At 36.4% G+C, this 19,248-nt stretch overlaps 1 long non-coding RNA gene across 5 annotated transcripts in view; it reads right to left on the bottom strand.

Moving 5' to 3' along the window:
* Positions 1–4,429: 4,429 nt before the first annotated feature.
* Positions 4,430–19,248, bottom strand: part of LOC139440012 (uncharacterized) — a 37,358-nt gene continuing 22,539 nt past the window's right edge. For 4 of the 5 annotated variants that reach the window (XR_011650126.1, XR_011650125.1, XR_011650124.1 and 1 more), the window contains one exon: positions 4,430–11,333. This is a non-coding gene — a long non-coding RNA (uncharacterized lncRNA). The remainder of the gene's footprint in view (positions 11,334–19,248) is intronic. The other variant, XR_011650127.1, reaches the window with a different exon arrangement.

Here is a 19,248-nt window from a genome sequence, read left to right as displayed (position 1 = left end):
TACAGAATTAAGACATCTTGATAGAGGAGAAAGAGTATAGATCTGTTTGTGAATCCTATATTTTCTATTTCAAGTTAGGAGACCTTGGAAAAAGTACTTAATATCTCTAAGATTCAATTTCAGCTTCTATAAAACAGTGATAAATAAATAATTGTTTGTAGGATTGTTGGAACTATTGGAAATGTATGTGACATTATGCCTATCGCTTAATAGGGATAAAATAATAGGTAGCTACTATAAGTATTAGACACTTTTTCCACTTATCTATTATGGCATAATAAACCTCAGGCCCAAAACTTAGTGACTCAAAAAAATAGTTATAATTTGTCTGACATGATTTTTCAAGATCAGGAATTAGGGCAAGAAATTTCTTCAAAAACACTGAATTTGTTTGATTATAGCTATTTTGTATTGATATATTTCAAAGGGATAAAGAGAATCTGAGGGCATTTAAACAGGTAAAGGTTAAGCGTAAGAACTTGAGGGCCTCTTTGGGGAAATATGAAATGATGAAGTGTATGGAAAACCCTGAGAAATGTCAATATCTCACTGAAAAGTAGCATTGTGATAGGATATATTGGCACAGTCTTATTTGGAAATTACAATTTGTTACAGTGCCCTCACTGGCTGTAACAATTCATATCCCTCCCACATAAAATTTATACCTTTTCTAAAATCCTCAAGTCCTATCCCATTATAGCATCATCTCAAGGCCCAGAATCTTGTCATCTAAATGAGGTCTGCTGTGGATGAGATGTCTTAGGTACAGTTCCTCAGGTATAGCTCTTCAAGCACTTTCTGTCACAATATGAAGACATGAGTACTAAATAGACAAGTTATCTGTTTATATGATAACCTTAGACAGTACTCCCAATTATAAAGCAGGAAACAGGAGTTCTACAGCAAATGCTACATGTTGATTCTAAGATTTAATTTAACCTATTTACTGTTAGCCTATTAATATATAATGGATGCTGGCAGAAGACATGAGACTGCTGGGACAGAGAAAAGAGATTTTATTACTCACAACATAGAAACAAAATGAGCATCAGCATATTTGCATCAGTTCCCTTTTCCCCCAAGTCCCATAGGAATTATACAATATGAATGTTACACACAAAAGGTTTGTATTACAGCTGAGGAATACTAAGCTTGGAGAATCTATCACTTTTATAACAAGAAGTAAGCAAGCCTACTCTTTGCACCAAAGGGAGACATTATCTCATTCCTCAAGGTTGTTCATTGCAATCACAGCCCTGAGAAGTGGCCCAAACAAAAGCAGCATGACATTCCATCCTTACCACACCCACCAAAACATGTAGCCAAGGACAATGTATCTTGCAGCACTGATCCACAGCAGTTCTGAAATCTAGCAGGGTGCATATTACCAGTTTTACTCAGCCCTACCCTTTACTGTTTGCTGGGTCTCTGGGTTCCAACTTCTGAGTTAATGAGTCCACCCTCCATGTCATCCTTTCTTACCATAAAAAAAAGGAACTGTGTTTGCAACTGTGTAGAATCTTTAACTTATTTCTTGTCCATAAACATTTGGGACAGTAATCCAAATGTCCATTTTTCATTTTACATTGTCTCTACTCCCTTTTGCCGAAGTTGACAGTCCTCATATCAGAACATTCTCTTTAAAAATATTGTGATTTTCTATAAATCTTGTTGTGGTTTACTTTGTTAGTCAAAATCCTCAACCACAAACCACTTTGAAATAAGTCCTCTAATTTGGGTTCCCTGTAAATGGACAATACTCTTAAGAGTTATAAAAGTCCTGCTTGTTGGATGAAGAGGATCTGTAAAGCATTTTGTCTGTTAGTTTCTAATGTTGCCCTGCCGTGAATCTTTCTGTGGGTTTAATAAAGATTCTTATAACCTTATCCTGGATTAAAACTTTCTGTTGATTTACTTTCTTTGCTTAAGAATCCTTTGATGACTGAAAAGACCATTCTCAACCATTCACATTTCTTCTAAATTCCATTTGAAAGCTAAATAATTTGTTCTTTAGTTCATCACTCTCCTCTCTCATTTAATTATTGATAACAAAATGAAGCCAAGTGGTAACCTCAACACCCTGAACGGAAATATCCTTAGCTAGATCACAAAGTTTATTTGGTACCTTTCCTATTTTCCATGCTAATGCAAACAAAAGTTTTGTTAAACTTTCCCCTACTATATATCTAGAATCTCCTTTCCAACAGTGTTCAATAACATTTCCTCACTTTCCTTTAACTCCCTCAATACCCTCTTTGAGATTCTTTGGCCTCCACTACACCCCCTTAAAGCCCTTTAGCCTTTTCCTAAAAGTCTCCTTAAGGTTCTTCTAAATTTTACACATTTACTGGTCCCAACTCTTTTGTCACAAGTTCTCATTTTTTTCTTTTGGCAGGAACATGCATAGCTTCTTCCTCTGCCAAAGGTTCTATGAAAAATACCACACACTGGAATTTATTGACTCAGTTTTGGAGGCTAGAAGTCCAAAATCAAGGTCATTCTTTCTCCCTGGAATATGTAGCTTTCTGATGCAGTCTTTCTACAATGCTCGGGGTTCCTCAGCCTGCGTCTTTGCCTCCTGTTATATGGTGATCTCTTTCTACTTGTGCCTGCTCTTCTGGTTTCTGTTGACTTCTGGCTTCTGACTGCTTTGACTGCATCTGAATTTCCTCTCTTAATCAGGCCTCCAGTCATAGAGATTAAGGCCAACTCTCTTTCAGTATGGCCACACCTAAATAGTTTCTCCAAAGATCCTAATCACAAATGAGTCACCATCTTAACTGCTAGAACATTTTCAAACTGTCTTATTTACAAATAATTCACATCCATAGGAACACAGATTAAAATAAAAAATATATCTTTTCAGGGTACATAAGTCAGTTTACCATACCTTTCTTCCAGATACTAAATTCAGTTCTGGTTGCTATTGCTGCATAACAACTGACCACAAAATTTAAAACAGCAGAAATAATTTTATCATCTGCCATGGTTTCTGTGGGTCAGGAAATTGAAATGGGTTCAGTTTGATATTTCTGGCTTGGGTTTTCTCATTTGGTTGCAATCAGAACTTTTAAATTAGAACACTGAGAGCTGAAGCAGCTGGGGACCAGTGAAGTATTTCTCTCTTCATGTAGTCCCAGTGCTCTTTAATTTGGTCTTTGCTTGTGGACTGGTTTGGGCTTATTAACAGTGACTGCTTCAGGGTAAATGGGACTATTTAATTGTTACCTTGGAACTGCTTATATGGTGCCTCCAGAACTAATGTTCCAATGAGCAATGTAGAAGTTACAATGTCTTTCTATTTTATGTAGCTTCAGAAGGTGTGCAGTATCTTTTCTACTGCATTCCACCGGTTGCAAGCAAATCAAAAATACACTCAGATTCCAGGGGAAAGGAATTAGACTCATGTTGTAATGAGAAAGTTCCAGGAATCCACAAGAGTTGGGGGACATTCCTGCAATCACCTTTAGAAAATAAAATGACATAAGCGTTTCATTTTGTTCATATGTCCAAAGATGATTATTTGTTTTGGGAGATGTGATTGGTAAATATCAATATCATGATGACATTGAGCCCCTTGAAAGGGACCCTTCCCAGTTATCTTCAGGCTAATTTCTCATTATATTCCTCATAACAGAAATCCTTCTATGTTCTTATTGCAGTGGACTTTTGACCATCTCCCAAACCTACCAGAGAAATATTTCATCTCTCTCCATTTGTTTATACTATTATGGCTACATTTACCCCAGCTGCAATTGATATAATTCTACTTACCCTAATAGAACCTTTGCTGATGGGCAAATTGTACCTTTCCAAGACTACTAGCATAGTTTAGGCATTCCACCAGTATGACACACAGACTTAGATCACTTGAAATACCAAACACAGGGTCCAGAGACTACTCTGGATTTATTTTTAATCTCAAAGTAAAAATCTCATAGTTTTGGGGAGCCCACCAGTACTGGGGATTAGTACACACCACAGTCCATGTTTTCTAAGACCAACCATTAGATCAAACTATACATACTATACAATGCAACTATACAACACAAAGTCAAACACTATTTAACTATTCATATTATTCAAATGGGGTGTATTACCTATGCTCTGATAGCAAAAAGGGGTAATTGCTTAAATTAAAAATAACAGAGGTGAGAGAAGTGGATGTGGCTCAACAGATAGAGTGTCTGTCTACCATATGGAAGATCCAGGATTCAATCCCCAGGGCCTCCTGACCTGTGTGGTGAGCTGGCCCATGTGCTGCGCTGCTGCTGCACACAAGGAATGCAGTGCCACACAGGGGCATCCCCACATTGGGGTCCCCCACGTGCAAGGAGTGTGCCCCTCAAGGAGCGCCACCCCGAGTGAAAAAAGAGCAGCCCGCCCAGGAGTGGTGTCGCACACGGAGAGCTGACACAGCAAGACGACACAACAAAAAAGAGATGTATTTTCCCAGTGTTGCAGGATAATGCAAGTGGACGCAGAGGAACATACAGCAAATGGACACAGCAGACAAAGGGGGGAAGGGGAGAGGAAGAAATAAAATAAGTCTTTAAAAAATAAAATAAATAAATAACAGACGTGAATATATTAATTTACCTGGATGAAGCACATTAACTTTGAGATGAAACTAAAAGAAACAAATTTTCAAACATATAATATATAACATAAAATGTAATGTACAATGCCTAATTTAATACATTATAATTATATTTACATATAAATACATATAATTATAAAATATAGACTCTAACATAAGAGACATGATATAAACTGATCCCTAAAGTTATTTTTATAAACCACATTTTATAAATGATGCTGTTGAAGGTCAGGGAGAATAGACAGTGTCCATTATCAAATGGTTGATAATCGGTTGGGCCAGCACTGAAGTCATCTCTTTCTCCAAAAATTTATGTTCCATTCATATCACCATACTGTTGCCAACATGCAATATATGCCCATGAATTAGGCAATAGAACAGAATAAACATGGATACATTTTTGAGAGTAGTCAAAAGAGGAGAGGCAGTTGAGGCAAGTCAGGACAAATCAAGAAACAGCTTGAGCATTACATGACACCATGATTAAAACACATGACTGATTCCTGATCTGGGAAAGGTTGAGGATGAGGTCATTGTTTTTTCCAGCTCTTCATCCAAGACCAAGTAAAATTCACCATTGGGCACTAAGCAGTAAAGAGATAGATGCTTTTCAAAAGCAGATGCGATCACTGAAGTAAATAGCTTATTCTGCATGGAGGTTACCTCTAATACATACAACACTAGAGTTTTGAAGTGAAAAATAATTTAGTTTGACACCAATGCTACAAACTTGATCAAAGAGAAGATCAGAAGGCAGCTACTGTAGAAGGAAAAAAAGTGCTTTTTGCTGATTCCTGAGGAAAACAAAGACTGCTATTGCAGAATAAATGAATAAAATTTAAAACAGTACAAAAGTTGAAGTTCTTCTGCAAGATATGGTTGGTTTCAGTAGTATTCTAGTTAGCATGGTTCTATGTCTGTGCACAACTTGACAGAGCAGACAAATAACAAGCCAGAGTGATAATCAAAAGAAACAAGGAATATCCTGACACTTAGGGTTTAACACAACCTTTAAGGCATAGTAATTATAATTAAACTCTCAACATATATATACACTAATTTGTGAATTCCAATAATAAAAATAAAAGAAGAAAGGTAAGACAAAGGCATCACACAAATGTGGAGAACATTAATGGTATAGAGTTAAACACAGCAAATTATTTAATTTAGGTAGGAAAAAAAACACAAAAAGTAAAGAATTTCAGTGAATGTGAAATCTGCTAGAGTATTCCTAGACTATAAAAACAGAAATGTCATACAAGTTTGCGGACACTTATTGAGGTATTCAAAAATAACTTTATAAAGAGCTAGATCCCCACTTGACAATGACTGGAAACAACTAAACTAAAATAAAAGAATTATAATATTCACATTACTACTTTTCTATGAGGAGGAAGTCATTATTCTATTCATTTGTATAGCAGCTCTAAATATTTTATCCTATAAGAAATAATTTTAACCTATAAGAAATTATCTAATTTATATATCTCCTAGCTGACAAGCATGGTCTTTCACTTCTGGAAGTTATATAATACCTTTGCTGAAGAAGGGACTTTCAGGGCAGGCAAGTTATACGTACTGCAATCTACTTCCCTTCCCTGCTCTGGTCAGTGAACAAGGGGGCATTTTGTTGCATCTTGAAATGAACACCATGATAAATCATGACCCTAGAGTAGAATCTTCCTATTCTTGAGTAGGCTGCCAATAAGAATGTGCAAGAGAATAAGCCAAAGCATGTGAATTTATACATTTTAGTATTTGGCATGTCAGTTAAGTGATGGCTAAATAGAATCATCTATCTCACACTACTCGCTTCGCAGCACAGTCCATTCATTTTTGTAGTCAGAAAAATGGCTCTAGAAAATGGCATAAAATGGTCTGGAAGCAACTCACCTACAATACGTATGGCTGGTTCAGGTGCACTTCCAGAGGCAGGAGACAGACGCACTTTTCAGCATCATTCACACAAGAGAGGATGCTAACAGCTATATCAAGAACACAGAGGGAAAAAAAAAAAAAAAAAGAGGATAATTAAAGGACTATGTATCTATGTACTGGACTATCTTCTCTGAGAACAAGACATCTTGCTGCCATGGCAAAATGTTCCAAAAATGCGTATACTTTCTTCACTAGCCTTCTTTGTTCCCTTAATTTACCTTTTTGATGCTTATTACCACAACTTTTGAAGCCTCATGTGGAGAGGCACATTAGGATGGAGGTTGGTTGTGAGTGTGTGCTCTGGAGTAAGAGCACTGTGGCTCAGATCAGGGCTCAAGCATTCTACTTTCTAGTGGCAAAACTTCATGCAAATTGCTCAATTCCTCTAACTCTGTTTCTTTTGATTTGTTTTGCTTTAACCTGAAAGAGGTGTAATCATGACTTTCTCTTAGAGGTTATTAATAAAGAATTTAGATTCCTGTGGAATGCTTAGCATCTTGCCTGAAGAAAGTGTTTAGTAAAGGTTAATTATTTTTATTACCCTTCTTTGTAAAACCACTCCAGCTCTCAAAATATATTTGCCCTAAAATCCATCATCACTAAATACTAACTGAATATCTACCCTATCCTAAGGTGACTTCTTCAGGTAATTCCTCATGGATCAAGTGAAAAACTGCACTTAGAGACATCTAGAGTTTAGTATACAACCTGCCTAGATCTACCCAGTGTCCTTAAAAACAAAACAAAGCAAAACACATTTCAGAAAAAATATCAGGTGACCCATTGCTATGCCTAAATATTGAAATTACCTGGTATTAAACTGATAGAATCTAGTATAAAATTGATATAACCTGCTTTCAAAAGCAAAGGAAAACTTACATGTTTAAAATAAGATATCATATAATTCCAACATACCACAAGTCTTCTTATCACTTCTTTCTGATTTTCCTGTGACTGACGGCTATAGCCCCAAACACATTAACACCGCCCTCCCCCCCAGGATATGAGATATGACCTAAGTATAGAATTTTAATGTTTGCTCCTTTACCTATGATGGTCTTTGAATTATCTGTTTAAAAACTATTTAAAATCTTTTAATATTGTATTTGTTCTTGACAGGTCTGTTAGCCTAAGAATTTCATGGATTACTGAATTATAAGTCATTTTTTTAAATTGTCTTTCCCCTATACCATACATATCAAGGACATGTCAACATGTAATATCAAAAATTATAATTACTAATCTGTCACTTGGTACTCTATGCAGCCAACCACAAAATAATGCTTCATCATCCAATTTTATCTTAGTGAAAATCAGTTGAAATGATCTGACTCCTCTCTCATAGTTCATTCCATTACCCAGGTGATTACACTCATTTCTCGCACCAGAGGAAAATAGATCCAACCAATCGAACTCCATAGCCATCATTTAGTTTTTATTGTCTGATAATTACGTGGAGGAAGAACACACATGCACAAGAAAGATAACTAGAATGAATGAATGGAAATATAATGAAAATTTCCAAAGGAGGGAATAAATTCTATGCAGATTTAGAAGATGGCAAGATCTCAAGCAATGTCTGAAAAGTTACCAAAAAATGTTTGTATCAGGAGGTAAACTTGACCTTTCCTTAATTTGGCTGGTCAATGAATTTATTGAGTATCAAAGACATTCTCTGAATTATATGAGTATAATTCAAGAAAACCCATACAAATGTTTTCTGGCATTTAAAACCATAACAGATGGCACATCTTTCTATATGCACATTAATGTGAGCTGATATATGCTTACTGGAAATCAGTGTTAGAAAGTGGTACACCCACAGGAGGTCTTCCAGTATTGCAGTGCTCACTTAGACTCCTATGTCTTTTACGAATAAACATTATTTGTCTATAGTTTCTATGAAGCCACATACTCTTTTCTTAAGAGTTAAGAAAAGGATATAGCAAGTCTTCAGACTCAAAAATATAAACTGATTTTGCAAAAATATATAAATATCTTGGATATTTATTTTCTTCCTCAAATATTCCCTTAAACCTAGTTTTGTATTTTGCTATTCCTCAAATGATTATGCACAAAAGGAGAATCTTCTTTCCCAAAAAGCAGTTTGACATTTATGTTCATATCTTTTTATCTCTCTAAGGAGCCAGATCTGTTTACAGGCATCTCATTTAAGAAGTATTCTGATGTGATATGGAAGGAATTAAGAATGAAGGAAATTGATCTCATCTAATCTGATGTAACATAAGCCAAGTGTTTTATTATAGACAAATTCCCTCAACTGTGAGTTCTTGCCCACTAAAGGAAGTTTCATATAAATGATTACATGAATGGGGAAATGTAAAAATCTGGCAGACACACTCATCATAAAATTAATTTTCATTTTCCATCAGTATTTTATACTCCTCCAATCAGGAGCATACAGGAGAAGTCTTCAAGTGCAAATTATAAAAACAGCCCTGTATGTAGCTGATGAAGTTAACGTCTCACATCTAAAGATTGAGTGAAGATAGAACTCAAACTTTAAAAAATACCAACCACAGGAACCTATCAATCTTCAATCTGCTATAGATTGAAATCTTCTCTATCACAAATATTAAGCCATAATCTCCAAAAAGTCTCAGTTAAAATGTACACGAGATGAGAAAAGTGAGGACAGTTCCAAGCAATGGCATGGCTTCTTTAGTTCTCACCTGGTTGAACTTGGGTTAATGAATTGTAACCTTGAATTCTTTGTGAATATAAATATCTATTTTTTTCAATATATATCTCAGAAAATCATGGGATATGGCATTCTGGAGTCCTGATGAATTGGAGGACCTCCAGACATTGGGTTTGACCAGAGCTACTTAAAGTATGAGCTATATAGATCAGTGCCATCCAGGGTAAGTAAATTTTGAAAGTAAGAGCAAGCATTTGAAGACATTTTAGAAATTTAACATTGCCAGACATTTTACTGTGTTTTATAAAGGTCGCCATTCCCAAGATTGTAAGTTTAAAATGTTATAATGATGGTGATGAAAACTCGTCCCTCTACCATTCAAGAGTTTTAAGTCAGGCTATAAAGATCCTACTCATGTCCCTTTCCAGGGTAGAAGACAAAATGATTGCACAATAAAGAAGCTTTGTATTTTATCTCAAGTCTGATCTAACACCAGCTATGTAAATGGTGTTTGTCTGGGTTAAGATCATGGGCATTGGAGTCAGTAAATCTTAGATTGGAATCCTTATTAGCCATTTAACTTTGTATTAGTGCTGCCCTTAGACCCAGCAAGGAGGTCCCTACTTTGGGAACACACCTGGGGGCCCTGCAATTTGGAGTACCTTCCTTCAAATTGTTTAAGAGCCCTATAGCTGGAGGCCAGAGGCCATTGAGAGCAGCAGTACCTTCCAGGAAGAGTGTCCCAAACTGACACCAGTCCACGTGGTCCCCATCACAAGTTCCCACTTCAAACTTCCCCACTACCCACCCTCTTCCATTTCTAATCTTCCCAGGGCTTTGTAATTCTCCACCTGCACCCCATCCAGTTCCCCAGAAATCATTCCTACAGTTTCCTCTGGGACCTCCTAGCTGGTCTCTTTGTAGGAGTGCAGTCTCATGTCTGGTGCTAGAATGCTGCTGATTTGGGGGGTTTCAGCAGGCCCCTGCAAAAAGTATTTGCCCTTCCTTACACACACACACAAACACACACACAGTAGTCTTAATTTTGAGCAACTTATTCAACCATTCTAAACCTCCATTTTGTTGTTGGTTAAATGCCTGACATTGTTCCAAAGTCCTCACCAGTAAAATTATTTTACAATTGAAATTATAACATTGGTGAAGTGCATTAGTATTTATTCAGTAGTAAATGTTTTTATTATTTGTATTTTATAGATGAGGATGCTGATTCTTTAAGAGGACAGTTGCTTTGCCCCAAAATCACTCAGCTAGGAATTAGTGAAATGCTGGTTAAAATCCAGATCTTCTGACACAAAACAAGTAGATCTCACAGTTCAGAAACTAGCTTGTATGCAATTAAGCTTGCCCCTTCAAAAAAATATATATTCTTGAACACGTTTCTGGATTTTAAAATTAGAGCAAGAAAAAAAAATTATTCTGGCAATATAAGGTACTGCTGAGGCATTGCTTCTCAAATGTAGTCCACAGAGCAGCAGTTTGGATGTCACCTGAGAGCCCCTTAGAAACACAGGATCTCAGGCCTCGTCCCATACCTACAGAGTCAGAATCTGCATTTCAACATGATTCTCAGTGGGTTCAGATGAACATTAAAGTTTGAGAAGCACTGACCTATAACCCTGAAGCATTTCATCTTCAACCTGTTTCTGATTCCCAAGCCTCAGTTTACCAAATCTTCCACCTACTTTAGAGACTTGAAGTTAGTGTTAGATGGTGCTAACCTGAGTTCTGTGTGAACTTATACAAGTAGACCGATTTGTCCATGTGTCAAGGAGGATATAACTCATATTTTCAAGATTTATTTTGAGAAAAGAGAGGTGTTGTATATACTTTTGTTGATAAGCATAGTACGTTCCAAAAACTATTTATTCCCCCACTTCCTTTTCAGCCTTTACATCACCATCATCCGCCATCCTAATTTGCTCCTAATTTATAAACAACCTCAGCTCAGTCCTCTTTTCTGTCTTTTCCTAACCCTGATTTTTGCTTTCCCTTGTTGATACTCCCCTGCCTCCTTTCCCATCTTCAAATGGAGTTTCCAGTTCTCCCTTATGTGGCTCAGGGTGGTCTGCCATTCTCATCTCTCTTCAGAAGACATCCCAAGGTCACAGATTCCTAGCACAAAGGAAGAGATGTTGCACATTGATTACTTTGGGCAAAGGCTATTTCATTTTGCTGTTTTGTTTTGTTTACTTACTCTGCATACCTCCAGGTGGCGCACATATTCTCAACTGGCATTGGCCTTTGCACACCCTTTGTCTAGCTTGGTCACACTCACAGAAGTCTATTTCTTGTCAAGTTCCACTGGACTTTTTGAGTTTGTGAGCTTTTATAGTTCAACCCATTTTGTTTTTATCCTGATTTAGATTGAGGAGTGGAAGGGTAAACAGTTTAGGCCCCTGGCTAATGTTTGTTTAGACAACTGCGCCTGCCTATGGCTTTCTTGTTATCTAGTTCTCTGCTGTTCCCTAAGGATCCTGATCACTTTACCCACTGACCTTGATTCATGGCAATTCAAAACCATAAAGAATCCTTGTTCTGACTTTTTTCATGCAGTATCTAGAGTGTCTCTATATAATTAAAAAGTTTCATATTGTAAAGGATGATCTTGAAGCAAAAAATGTGCTTTTCCACCTGAAAGTGCCCTTTTCAGGAGATCTTTTCCATAGCATTAATCTCACTTTCTTGAAAATACATCCATGGCTTGTCTATTCATAGTATAATAAATGGACACCAATGTGAGAGCCATATGATCCAGCCTTGGGCATCAGGTGAGGCCTCCCAGAGGAAAGGAAACCTAACTAGAGTCATAAAAATGAGTAGAAAGTAGCTTTACTAAAATATGCAAAAAAAGCTTGGAGTTTGAGGAGATGATAAAATTTACAATGAAGTTCATAGCTAAAGAGTTAAATACTGCCCAGTAGGGTAAGGGAAGAAAATGGAAAATGAAGAAACTGGAAGTTTAGATTAGGTCCAAATCATTAGGGACCTGATTTAAATTTTACACTTTATTCTAAGAACACTGGGTTTGTGGCAGTTTGATATTATTCATGAATCCTCAAAAAGAAAAAGATTATGTTTGTAAACTGGTCTGTTCCTCTGGGTGTGACATCCTTTAAATGCATTAGTTCAGCTGACATAACTTGATTAAATTACCTATTAGGACTGGGGCTTTGACTCAACCATGTTAGTAGGAGGTAACTCAGGGTTGAGTCCTGCCCTCTTAATAGGCTGATATAAACTAATACTCAACCATATTTCTTTAAAATGATTGTGGTATGATTTAGTACTTGCATTGTTACTGGTTTAAGGTTTTGTTTTGTTTTTTTTTTCAATATTGTAATGTCTTTTTGGAATTCAGAGGGTGGAATGTAGCAGTTTGATATGGTTATGAATTTCAAAAATGGATGTTGGATTATGCTTGTAATCGGATCTGTAACCTGGGCATGATTGAATTATGATTAGGCATGGCAAAGAACAGAGTTGAGCATTCTTAATATTGGAGTTTTGATGTTGGAGCTTGATGCTGAAGTCTTAAGCTGGAGCCCTGGAGAAAGAGAGAGAGCCATTCACCTGGTAGTCTACAGCTGACCTTGTGGAGAGAGGCAAAGCCTAGAGAGCTTCAGAGTCTACAGCTGTCCTTGTGGAGAAAACAGGAGCTGAGCCGGGAGGAACCCAGGAAGCCTGAACCCTCACTGATGTCGACCGCCATCTTACTCCAACACGTAAAAATAGACTTTGATGAGGGAAGTAACTTATGCTTAATGGCCTGGTATCTGTAAGCTCCTACCCCAAATAAATACCCTTTACAAAAACCAAACAATTTCTGGTACTTTGCATGAGCACCCCTTTTGGCTGACTAATATACCATACTATCACAAACTCTGTATAAATAACTTTATAACTACTTAATGTTTCTTGCATAGATATGCCATCGTTTAGCTGTTATTGTTCATCTAGATTAATTCCAATGTTTTACCTGTAATATAAAGATGTAGCAAAGAAAAAAAAAAAAAGAAGACACACAGAAGAAGAGAGGGAATTTTCAGCTTGACTTTGGACAGTCAAGGTCTCCTGGGAACTCATCAAGAACCTTCATTAGAGCCCCTGGTTCGCAACCTGCTTGGAGAATCTGGACTTGTGCATCTCCATAGTCATGTGAGAGAATTTTATGAAATCTCATACTATTTACAGATATCTAATTCTGTTTCCTTAGAGAAACCTGACAAATACAAAAACCATTGTGATCAGGTTAACATCCATTAAGGTTATTATAGTATCCAGGGAAGAAAGGATGACTTTCTGGAATATAGAGATAAATAAATGGTGTCTGGAGATATTTAAGATGAAGAACTAATAGTGACTCTCATAGGAAGAGATGAGTCAAGGATAACCATCTTTCTGCTTTGGATCACTGCATATACATGGTAGTAGAATTAACTAAGGTCTGTATCTCAACTCAAAAATATCAACCATAAAAGAAAAGAAAATGATATACTGAATTACATTGAAATTGAAAAGTTCTGCTCTTTTGAAATCACTTTTAAGAAAATGAAAAGGCAAGCCGCAGATGAAGAAAATACTCTCAATGTGTATATATAATATACATATATATCCACATATATATGTTTGTATATATATGAAAATAACCTGTCTCTAAAATACATGAAGAATTCTTACAACTTATAATGCAAACAAGTCAATAAAAAATGGGCAAAGGTTTACACGGGCACTTCAACAATAAAATATGGAATGGCTAAAAGGACATGAAAATAGGTTTAATATCATGAGTCATCAGAGAAGACAAATAAAAACCACAACGAGAAAACACTACAAACCCATTAGAACGGAAGAATAAAAATCTAACAATACCAGGTCTTGGCAAGGGCATGGAACAACTGGAAATCTCAACATTGCTAGAGGAAATGTTAAAAAGTACATTTTTGGGAAAACAGTTCTGTAGTTTCTTGTAGAGTTAAATACATAATTACCAAAGAACACACTACTCTACTTCTAAGTTTTCACCCCAAAAAAATGAAAACATATGGTCACGCAAATATCTATAAACAAATGTTCAAAACAGCTCTATTCATAATAGCTGAACAACTCAAATGTCCTAGAACAGGTACACTGTGGCATATTTATACACTGAAATACAATTCATCAATAAAAATAAAAAGGGATGACTTACTGAACCTTACAACAACTAAATACACCTAAAACAACATTTTGCTAAGCAAAAGTATCTACACACAAAAGAGCACACACTATATAATTTCTATGGAATTCTAAATCAGACAAATCAAATATATAGTGCCAGAAGGCTAATCAGCATTTCCCTGGACCAACCTGAGGTGGATTAAATGGGGAACTTTTGAGGACAATGGCAATGTTCTATGTGGTGGTATTTATAAAGGGCTTAAATTGTCAAAACTTACCAATGGATACTAAAATGAGTACATAAATAAATAAGTAGGTAATTTAAAAGGTCATCATTTCATGAGTTCCACATGACCAAGTTCTCCTGACTTACCTCTTGGGAGTCACTTTCAATTGAATTCTAATAGCAATGCACATGACATGCTCTCGGCGTTATTACGAAGGACAACAAAAATCAATTTTCCAAGGCTTTTTAGTTAATGTGTGACAGAACATTACTGTTACTCCATCAAAAAGAAAAGACTTAATTTGGTCTAATTGTTTTAGAACCTTTCCCTCAGCAAACCTTTATGCACATACCATCCTTTCTAATAAATCACCTAGTAGCATCATCACTTGGCGAAAACAACAAATTAATGTGGTGGAATGAAAAAGAGGCTGTGCTAATGATCACCATTATCACAACTACACAACAGCTGCTTAGTTCTTTCCAGAATTATTCTTAGCCTCAGCTACATCTTAGGCCTTTCTCTTTGGGCTTTGGACCAGCTGTCATTTGACAGATAGGCCATATTCTGAGACATCTATATTCAACTGCCACTTCTCAACCTTGCAAGTATGGACTAAATCTAGACAAGGACATCATAGTCTTCTTTAGCTTTTTGGTTTCCTCAGTTTCATATAAAACTGTTTTGTACAAGGGAAAACTTAAAAAATTTCAGTGAGAAAGTGCAGCATAATTACTTCTGGGAAGGTTCCCTTTCCTTCTACAAGCTTTTAGTAGCAATTCAATAAATTTTCAAGCAAAGGAGGAGAATATCATATCATTTCTTCTAGTCAATAATGAAGACTGACTGTGAATTCAGCTAATTCAGAAGCCTGATGGATTTTGAGCATCGTAAAATTTTTCTCCTTTGCAACATTTCAATCTGTTCTGAATATAACATTTTAATTAGTTGTGACCATATTCAGTTATCATTCTCTACTTTTTAAATTCTTGTATCATTTAGAAATGGAAACAAAACTTCTCTTTCTTGATCTTTGAAATATCCTACAGTACCAGTTAATTTCCAAATCTATTTTCTCAGTTGAGAAGAGGAAGAAAAAAAAATGGAGCAAGTTAGCTGAGCTAAATAGAAAAAGTTCAGAACTGAGATGAAGAGCTAAGTGATCATTTCCAACACATCAAATCAACAAGTTCATAGATAGCCTAGGAAATTTTATACTCTAAACCTTTCCCCTGAATTCCAAATGATTATATCATCTAAGATCAGGTGAGAAACAAAGAGGCAGGGTTACTTTTGTGTAACTATTCCTAGGAGTCTATTTTGTTTAAACCAGGTAAGTATATCAGGGGATTACTATCTTCACAAACCATCCAGTTTGTACTTAAATCAGTCAAAATAACTGATTTTTAAAATGATAAAATGAAAGGAGCTCTTACATGTAATCAAACCAATTTAGTTTTATTTCAGAAATAAAAATGGATCCTAGTGCCACCTACTGTGTACTCTTGACTTTTTAACCATGTTTTCACACCCCACGACAGGACGCCCACTTTATTCTCTGCACTAAATGCTGACATTTGAAATGACTGCACAGCAATATGCAGGAAGTTCTCAAAGCAGGAAAATTGCCTTCTTTCTTCTGTTGTTTCCATCTCTCCCCTATTCAGTTTAGAGAATTGAAAAGTAATTTGTCCTCGTGCTTAAGAATTAGTGGACATAGATGTCCTAAAGGGTAGGGAGTTCTGCTGGAAAAACCACCACATAAGAGGTAGGGAGTGGGCGCTGTCATCACAGGAGACCAGTCACAGCTCTGATGGATTTGCAGTCGCTGGCACACTAACCACTTGCTCTGTTCGTAAACAGAACAGCCAGCCAAAGGTCAGGAGAGCTCACACGTTCGAATGTTTTGCTTACCAAGAAAACACCTACTATATTTGAAAGAATTTTTACACTAAAAACAAACACTGGGGGACCAAAGAAATGTATATTTGAAATACACTTCCTCTGCATAAAAACACAAGTTTCATTAAACATCCAAACACACTCATACCTCTGTCAAAACCTTGGCAGAGCCTGTAGTGGCAGGCATCCATGCCACCACCATCAGAAAAATACGAAGGTCAACAAAATAAGAAATAGCCTAACTCTGTCACCTCCTGGTACTTATTATTTTCCTCTCCTGGAAGACCAAGTAAAGTAGACATAAGGATATTTTTTTTCTTTACTGAAGGAAATCAAACTTTATGAATATACAGTTTCAGACCATCCCCCCAAAATGTGTCCAATTTGATTCAAATCCCTGGGTCCTGTCGAGGTGTGCGCACTTTCAAAAACAGTTGTGTTTACTTTTCGGCCTTTAACCGTGCCTCACCTGCCTCATCACAGAGGGACAACTGAGACACAGCAGGCCTTTCTTACTGCCAATAGTAATTAGTAAATACTTAGAACGAAGCTAGATACCCCTAGCCCTAATGGGAACAAGCAAGCAAACCAATTAAAAAAACAAATAAATGAAGCACCTTGGCTGCCTCAACTTTTACCATTCAGAGGTGACAATCTGGTGCCATTTTCAACATAGGCCCACCACACTGAGAAATGTCATGCAAAATTGACAAGACTGCTGGGAAAATTTTCTGTTTTGTTTTTGTTTTTTGGCTGTGTGGGCAATTTTGTACCTTTTCTTCTAACCTATTCTAAAAGCCCAAGAACTAAACATATTTTTCAAGGAATAATTACAAATCATAACACCCTTTTCTTCACTGAATAGAGATAGGGGAGAAAATTCGAAAGCCATTATTGGTACTGTAATTGCTGGGCTTTGTTTTTAAGGTCCCCATTATTGTATAATATTATTAAGTTTGAAGGAAAGGGATTAAGAAGGAACAAAATTCATAGTGTGTTCTTTTTTTTTTTTTTTAAGGCATCTCTGGGGATTGAACCCTGAACCTTGTACTTGTGAAACAGGCTTTCAACAACTGAGCTATTGAACTCTGGGGATTTGTAGGTCTATGATTAAAACTACAATGGTGGGAATGTTCTTTTGACAAATATGACAGGAGAGGGTTACTGGTGTAGGGTGCACCTGGGGCATGCTTCTTTGGAATATGAAAATGTTCATCTTGTTACAGTGTGTTATCTCAGTGGGTGGAGACCCATACAATAAACAAAAAAATATTAAACTCCCATCCTGAAGACTCCTGCAATGTTCTCAATTAGAGGGGCAAGAATATCTCAAGAATATAAGCAGTGCCTAATAAAAGGAAACATACCAATATGTCAAGCCCTCAATATTAATGCATGTAACACTGAACTTTATTCTTCAAAAATTGAATCTTAGTGGTTACCATAGTTTCCAAGGGAATGGGGTAGAGTGGAAGAATAGAATAGTTGGAACATAAGGCATTTTTTGGGCATTGGAATTGTTCTGCGTGATCTTGCAGTGATGGATTACATTTTAACAAAACCTACAAAAGTGTACAGTGTAAAATGTAAGCCATAATGTAAAACATTGACCATGGTTAGTAGCAGTGCTTCAATATTTGTCATCAATTGTAACAAATGTACCATACTCATGCAAAATGTTAATAATAGGGGGAAATGTGAGAAGGGGAGAATGTAGGGTTTAGGGGAATCCCCTATATTTTCTATGTGACTTTTCTATAACTTAAAGCTTCTTTGAAAATAAAGCAAAAATTAAGACACTGAGGGAATATATAGAAGAAATTGTCACTGTACATAAAAGATAGCATATCTTAAGGTGATGAAAGACACAATGTGTCTTTTTGTGTTTTATTTGTTATCTCTTATTATTTTATTATTTCATTTATTTTTGGCTTTGTTTTTGGGGAGATTTTGAATTGCAGAAGGGTTGCAGGGTGTTGGTGTCAGGGGATGTGTGGGAGGGGTCCACTTGGGGCATGCCTTTGAGGAATATGAATATGTTCAAGTGGTCATGGGGTATTGTCTTGGTTGGTGGAGACCCACACAATAACAACAACAAAAAAAATTTTAATTCCCATCCTGGGAAGTCCTGCTACATTCTCTAATAGAGTGACAAGAATGTGTAGAGTACATGGGCAGTGCTTAGTGAAGAAGGACAGACCAATATGCCAGGCCCTTGATATTAATGCTTGTAATTATGAACCTTGTTCTTCTGAAATTGAAACTTAGCCTATTTCCTAAGTACATATTTCCTAAGAGTTACCTCCTGAAAGCTTCCTGGATGCTCATATGTGGCCTCTCTCTAAGCCAACTCAGCATATAAAATACTACCTTTCCCCATCCCATAGGTATACAATGGGGAATTTTGGGGACACTGGTATTGTTCTGAGTGACATTGCAACAACAGATACAGGCCATTCTACATTTTGTCAAAACCTATAAAAATGTGCAGTACAAAGTGTAAACTATAATGTAAACTATAGACTATGATTGGTAACAATGCTTCAATATGTGCTCATCAATTATAACAAATGTACCACACTAATGAAAGATGTTAATGGGGAAAGGTGTGGGAGGGAGAAGGGATGGAATATACCAAAATCCTCATATTTTCAATGTATCATTTAATCATTTATGTAATCTAAAGCTTTTAAAATAAAGGTATGTCTCACCCCATAGCATGGCCCACATCCATGCCTTGG

The sequence above is a fragment of the Dasypus novemcinctus genome, chromosome 11 (assembly GCF_030445035.2).
Source record: "Dasypus novemcinctus isolate mDasNov1 chromosome 11, mDasNov1.1.hap2, whole genome shotgun sequence".
Lineage (NCBI taxonomy): Eukaryota > Metazoa > Chordata > Mammalia > Cingulata > Dasypodidae > Dasypus > Dasypus novemcinctus.
The sequence above is the reverse complement of the archived record's forward strand: the minus strand, read 5'-3'. Positions and strand labels throughout refer to the sequence as shown.